The 7789-nt window shown below is 39.7% G+C and overlaps 1 non-coding gene across 1 annotated transcript; it reads left to right on the forward strand.

Moving 5' to 3' along the window:
• Positions 1-7402: 7402 nt before the first annotated feature.
• Positions 7403-7506, forward strand: LOC125485824. Its single transcript, XR_007264514.1, has one exon. It is a non-coding gene; the product is annotated as a U6 spliceosomal RNA (small nuclear RNA).
• Positions 7507-7789: the final 283 nt, after the last annotated feature.

Consider the following 7789-nt stretch of genomic DNA (forward strand, 5'->3'; position numbering starts at 1 on the left):
ATATTTGCTCTTGGAACTTGTTGATATCCTATGGCAATGAACAATCAGGATCAAGCTTAAAACAACAACTTTAATTTATGTAGCACTCTGAACATAGTAAAATATCACAGTGTTACCAAACAAAATTCGGCTCAGGAAGATATTCAAACAGATAACCATAAATTTGTTGGAAAGTAGGCTTTAATGAACGTCTTAAAGGAGGATAGAGAGGTTAAGAGAGGCAAAGAGATCTAGGTAGGAAATTAGCTTAGAGCCTAGGTAAGTGAAGGTAGTGATAAAATGATTTAAATGTACAAGAGGTAATAAGGCACGGGATACAGTGACCTGTAGGTTGTAGAATTTGATGTTCAAGAGATAGATACGGAATAAATTGTGGAGGGTTTTGCAACGAAGGATAAGATTTTTAATATACTCTAGCTAAACATTGTAAATTGTAAAAATTACTGTAGGTGTATTAATTCTGTTGAATTTTTTTTTGTTTTTTTTACATTTGTCCTGCTGCAGTATTTCACTGGGTACTGCGTGATTTTACTTGCGCTGTCATTATTTGTGCCCCTTTTGCGAACATCACCTTTTTAATGAACAGAAGTGACCAACACGAGCTCAGTGTCCTACTCATGGATGATGCTGGTCAGCTCACACTATGCAAGCAACTGTTGTGAAGTTTGGTATCAGGGTGGCTAATCAGACATTGGAGATGCTCTCTGACCTTGGTTCACTCATTTAATGCCCCCGTTCAGCATAAATTCAATGAGGCTCACGCTGACTTGTGACTGATAAGACCATGGAGACTGACATCATCTCATTGCCATCTGCTAGGGATTCAGACACAGCCCACACCTTCACCTAAATAAAATCCCTGTTCAATGCAAAATTAGACCTTCTTTGGCAGTTGTATCAATTCATTTATTTGTTGGCATACAGCTCTCCCGTTAGAGGAAAGGATTTATGTTTATAATAAATGGTTTATTTTGAGTTATTTTGTTTAATATAGACAAAAGAAATTTGTACATACATTGCAACGTTTGCATAAAAATGGAGACAGCTAATTAGCTGCAGCATCCTGATGGTTGGGACACCATTGGCAATCAGTGCCCCTTTCTCATGCTGGATAAAATGGAGCTCCTTTTATCAAATCTATTTCTTGCATCCTAGAGGCAAGATGAAAAACGTCAACTTCTTGTCTACCTTTTAGCAATGTTTAAGTTCAGTATTGCTAAGCATTTTTTTTTTAGTTTTGAGGAAGGAGCTGTTGAAAATCTCTCTAATTTTGGTGAGTAACATAAGAGAGAAGCAATTGCCCACTCTGATGATTGGATCCACGCATTGATATTAATGGTGTGGCTGGTGGAGTAGTAAGGGTTTGATAATCAGTGTGTTCCTACTCCTCACAGCTGTAACATCAGCAATGGCCATCTCCAACAGGGAAAAAAAAACATCTACCCATATTCAACGGCATTATCATTGCTGAATGCCCTACCATTAATATCTTGGGAGTTATTATTGTTCAGAAGCCAAATTGAATCTATCCATACATAGAATAGGTCAGAGGCTGCAAATACCAAAGTGAGTAACTCACTGCCTGACTACTACATATAAAACACAAGACAAGAGTGTGATGGAATCCTCCTCACTAGCCTGGATGATTGTAGCTCATGTAACTATCAAGAAGAATTCCAGGACAATGCAGTCCACTTGTATGGTACAGCATTCACCACCTTAAACAATTATTCTCTCTAGCACTAGCATAGAGTGGCAGCATATCAATAGGATGCAGTATGTGAGGTTTCTTATTGCCACGCTTTGACCTGCACAACTTAGAAGAACAGTGGCAGCAGTTGCATTGGAATGTCACCAGCTGCAAGTTCTCCTGCAGGACATGAATCATCTCGACTTGGAATTCTGTTACTGTGTTATGGACCAGACTAAAACCCCTCAAAACATGTCAAGGACAGAGCCTAGACCCTAACTTTTACTTATTTTAAAGGAAAGTGCAAGGCGTTGCAATCTGGATACAATTCAATTGGTCAAGCTATCAGACTTGAAGCACAGTTTATTTGTACACTATAGCTAAAATACAGACAAAATAAAAAAGAATTGTCTTAACAGTAATTCTATAGAAATACTTACAAAAAACTACTCATTGACTGTTACAATATAGTAACATCCCATAAACACACTCTTGGCAAAGGTAAATTCAGTAAAATAGATTGTCTCACATGCAATTCCAGCAGCAAGAAGAGAACCCCAGCGGTTAACTGTAACAGAGCGAGGAATAAGAACTTCCACATGCAGTTTCAAGACCTCAGCAACTGCTACTGATAACTAAAACTATAAATCCTGATTCTGTGGGAGCTTGATCCACATTCATGCTGCTTCTATTGTTCCAACTTAAAAAAAAAACCCAAGGCCGCACAAGCTGTTTACTTTATCGGCTTTGAGCAGTCCACTTGCTACTTCTGTCTCAACCTTTCATCATAAAATAAATTCAGGACAAAATATACCTCATAAAGCCATAGTATCATCAAAATTGTACCATCCCTTGGTCAAACTGCAGAATTAGGTTGTTTTTCAATAGTTAATAATTTTGGCATGACTAAGCAAAGGCGGGATTCCATCAAAGTACGTTTACGTGTGGTTAGTTGTGAAAAGCCTAATGGTTAAATCAAGAGTTGGTTTTAAAGCTGTTTTATGGCTCAGACTAATGTAAACTTAGGCTCCGGTATGTAAAAATGTTTTTGAAGTGGACACAACTTTTGTTCAAAGACACAGCTATGTTCTAAAACGATTCAGTTTTGTAATTGAAAATATGCATCGCCTCAGTGTATTAATTTGTGTGGTATTATTGAATATTAATTTGTTTTCAGCACTAGCAGGTTTTGTGGAGTCACAGTTCTCATTCTTAAAGGATATTGATAGACTTTGGAGAATTCTTAAACTCATCATTTGGGATATATAGAGGAATGATACTGCATATTCTACGCAGATTAATTAATTGTTATCAGTGTCACCTTATCTTGGGAAAGATCTGCAGCATCATTAAGCTAAGCAACACATGCTGTTATAAAAGGGACAATCTTATAAAATGACTGATATATGAACAAATGATCCAGGAAACAACAGGAAATGATATCACTGATAGGACATTGATTTCTTTAGAAGTGTTCAGGAATAAGGCAGACATTGTTTAGCCAAATATTATTTGAACTGTTTATGCAGATATTTCCCCAATTAACTGGTTCAGAGATATTATTACACGCCTCTGGAGCAGGTAGGACTTGAACCCAGGCCCCCCTGGCTGAGGAGTAGGGACAGTACTACTGCAGTACAAAGGCTTTCAAACTGTTTATACTCTGAATGGTAAATTAGATTTCAGCACATGTTTGACCATGCAAGCATAGGGGCTAGTAATTGTTTTTAAGGCTTGAGTTTTAGTGGTTTGATCGATAAAGAAGATTGAAAAAAGAAGAAGAACTTCAGTGAACAGACAAGAGACTGGTAACTGGTCAAATCGCAAACTCCCAGCATGGATAGACTGAAAATCACTGCCTCATTAAGTATCACCTCTTTTGTACTTGTGATAAACATTACAAATTCTATAAAACCTTTGAAAACGTACCTGGAATGGGACTTGTATCTTATCAAGATGAATAAACATTTAGATTGATTCTTTAAAAACTCAGTCTGTAATTGATGTTGGTCTTACAATTAACTTGTACCCTACATTCTTACAAAACTCTCTCCTTCACAGGAGCTATCCGTTCGTAAGTTCCATAGAAGAAACCCAGAAATGGTGCAAATGGCTCTTAAATTCTTACTCCAAAATTTCAATGAAGCTTATGGATATGTTAAAGGACTTCCTCAGGACTGCACTCTGGCATCCGAGATGGTTTTGACCTAATCTGTTCCAGAACTTCTGAAGACCAATTAATCCAAAAAAGGAACAAACAGGTTACTGCTTTTAATCACATAGATCACGCTGTTCAAACATAAACAACATAGAAGATACTTACTTCAAGAACATATTTATCAGGAAACCACAATAAAAATATTACAATTGTACAATTATACAATGCAGAGGAGGCCATTCATGACAGAGCTCCCTTTGATATCCCTACCCAATTAATACCACACCCCTGCACTTTTTCCATAGCCCTGTAATTATTTTCTTTCAAGGATATATTCAATTCTCTTCTTTATGTCACTGTTGAATCTGCTTCCACCACCCTTGCAGGCAATCCCTTTCACAATTTAATGCATTTTTTTAAAAAAAGTTTCCCAGTGGTGCCTCTGGTACTTTAGCCAATCACCTGAAACAGTGTTGTCTTGTCACTGCATTTTCTGTCACTGAAAACAGTTTATTTTTTATTTACTCTGTCAAAACTGTTTATGTTTTTGAACACCTCTATCAAATATCCTCTCAACTTTTCTCTGCTCTAAGGAGAACAGTTCCTGCTTCTCAACATGACTGAAGTCCCTGAAGCCTGGAACCTCTGTTGTAAATCTCCAAAGTACCTGCTCCAAGGCCTTAGTGTCCTTTCCTGAAGTGAGATGACTACAATTTAACACAACACTTCAGCTGTGGCCTAAGTAGTATTTTACGTAGGTTTAGCATGACTTCTGTGCTCTTACAGTCTACTCCTCTAGTAATAAATCCACTGATTCCAAATGTTCTTAAACAACCTCCACAACTTGCTCTGACACCTTCAAAAATTTGTGCACAGCATCCTCAGGTCTTTCTGTCACTTTACTTCCCTTAAAATTGTACTTTTTGGTTTATTTTAACTCTCTTCATTCTTCTGATCAGTTGTGATTGATTGATTTATTGTTGCCACATGTACCAAGATGCAGTGAAAAGTGTTGTTTTGTGTGCTCTAATGGCAGAACGTACCATACAAAGTGCATCAGGGTAGCAGAACAGAGTGCAGAATAGTGTAACAGCCGCAGAGAAGGTACAAAGAGAGAGATCAGAATTAACATTTGAGAGATCCATCGAAAAGTCTGGTAACAGTGGGGAGGAAGCTTTCCTTGAATCTGTTGGTACATGTATTCAAACGTTTATATGTTCTGCCCGGTTGAAAGGTTGGAACAGAGTATAACTGGGGTGGGAGGAGTGTTTGATTATGTTGGTTGCTTTCCTGAGGCAGTGGGAAATATAGATGGAGTTTGATGGAAGGCTGGTTTGTGTAATGGACTGGCCTGTGTTCACTACTTTCTGTAGTTTCTTGTTGTCTTGGGCAAAGCAGTTGGCATACTGTGCTGTGATGCATTCAGGTAGGATGCTTTCTGTGGTGCATCTATAAAAACTGGAATCCTTGTGGACAAGCCAAATTTCCTTTGCCTCTTGAGGAAGTAGAGAGGTTGCTGTGCTTTCTTGACCATTGTGTCGACGTGGGTGGACCAGGACAGATTGTTGGTGATCATCACTCCCATGAACTTGACATTCTCACCCATCTCCACCTCAGCACCATTGATACGGACAGGGGCATGCCCTCCACTCCACTTCCCAAAGTCAATGACCAGCTCTTTCGTTTTGCTGACATTGATGGAGAGATTGTTGTCTTTACACCATGCCACTAAGCACTCAGTCTTTTTCCTGTAGTCTGTCTCCAACCTAAAGTGATGGTATCGTCAGCAAACACTCTACATTTCATTTCTTCTACATGTGTCTACTCCCTTCACAAATCTATCCATATTTTCTTAAAATCTGTTTATGATCATCCAAATGTTTTTGTGCTTTTCTGTGTTTTGTATCATCTGTAAACTTTGAAATTATGCCGTCTATACCAAACACGGCTCATTTATATGTATCAAAAGGAGCAGTGATTGGACTATTTAACTGTAAACTCCTGCATTATTACTTAGCAAACATTCGCAGTCTGTCTTCCTCCCACCCGAACTACCAGCCATTCAGTATTGCTGTCTATTTTCTATTCCTGACTCAGTTTTGTAACCATGCTGCCATTCTCTCTTTATTCCTATCAGCTTTACTTTTACTTCAAGTATACTATTTAGCTCCAAGCAAATGGCTCTTGAGTGGCCATATCCACATCATTTGTCAAATTCAATTTGGCTTTAACAACTAGTAGCAACTAATTTTATCTCGAATTACTGGGCTGAATCTTACCAGAAATTGGCTAAGTGTCAGTTATTTTGAGTTTCACGAAGGGTTTCTCCACCCAGGTTCTAGTGAACGTTCGCATGCATGTCAACCCAAACTTGCCTTATGAACTATGAGCCGTGCCCTTATGGTGCCCCATTTAACCAAAGCTAATCCAATCTCTCACTCACTCTATCCCAGCAGGTGGAAGAATATGCATTTTAGTGAGATGAGATTAAGTAATAGTAAAGTGATTGGTGATTCAGTGGTAGAATTCTCACCTGCCACGCAGGAGGCCCTGGTTCAATTCCTGGCCAATGCATGGCCCTCCTTTCCTTCCACATGGCCACACTGTTTCTCAGGTGGCGCAGTAGTTCGCACTGCTGCCTCACAGCGTCAGGGATCCAGGTTCGATTCCAGCCTTGGGTGACTGTCTGTGTGGGTTTCTGCCCAGTGCTCTGGTTTCCTCCACAGTCCAAACATGTGCAGGTTAGATGGATTGGCCATGCTAAAAGAATGCCTTATAATATCCAGGGATGTGTGGGTTAGTCTTGGCAAACACAGGGATGGGGTGGGGTGTTGGGTCTGGGTGGAATGCTATTCAGAAGGTCGGTGCAGACTCAGTGGACCATATGGCCTCTTTCTGCACTGCAGGGTTTCTATGATAGTAAGCAATAATCCACATTAATGGGCCTCTCACCCTTTACTAGCAAGAATCTTGTCTTGACATCCAGTTGTTTGTTGGGAAGCATGATTTTTCACTCTCTACGTCAAGAACGGCCTCGCTCAACTTCTCACCCAATTTCTCCAAATTGTTCACATTGCTCAGGGCCTGGGAAGATTCTGCCCGTATTCTCTAAAGTCTTCCCTCTACTTGTCTGGCCTGCAGTTGTTAGGTTTATCCCTAAAAAAAAATAGGATTTGCTGTCCTCCAATCCTCTGGCACCACCCCCTCTCTAAGGAAGACTGGAATACTATTGACTTATTATTGTCCTACCAGATTGCCAAATTTTTAAAAAGGTATATAAATTCTCTGTCCAAATATCTTCCTTACTAAATTCTACTTCCCTGATTTTGGCAATCAGGCTAATTTCATCTCTCGAGTAAGAAGTTGGAGGCTGTGAGAATCATCAACTCCATTGTTCGTTGCCAGGTTCAAAGAAAATCATACCAGCTCTTTTGAACCCCAATCAGCTTGCCAGGCTTCTGAAACTGCAGCCATGTTATAAAGGTTATCCATTTTTGTGTATTAACCTCAGTTTCTAATCCAACTAAAATAGTTGCTTTTAATACAGAATTTGTGCTTACTTCGGCTGCGTGTGTACTAAAACCAGAGCGATACAGAGAAGATTAACATGGGCCTGCACAAGGATGGCACACAAATTTGTGAAGTGTTCCGTAGTGATTGTAATGAGGTCGGCCAGGTGGACTTCATAGAATCTGAGTTCCCTGATTGGGGCTGTTGATCTGGTTCAATCAGGGAGCCCTGGCTGACAGATAAAAACAAGCGTATCAGAGATTCTGTTCACTCTGAGAGCGTGCTATGAAAAGCAGTGTCAAGTCCAATGCATGTGTAAATAAAAGATGACTTGGTGACAGGATACCAGCCTCTGTGGTGTTATTTCATGTTCTATGAAGGCCCCACTTGTGGTGCCGCGATAGGGTCCCTGCCCCAGGACCAGGAGGGCT

This window comes from Rhincodon typus, chromosome 22 (assembly GCF_021869965.1).
Source record: "Rhincodon typus isolate 14 chromosome 22, sRhiTyp1.1, whole genome shotgun sequence".
NCBI lineage: Eukaryota > Metazoa > Chordata > Chondrichthyes > Orectolobiformes > Rhincodontidae > Rhincodon > Rhincodon typus.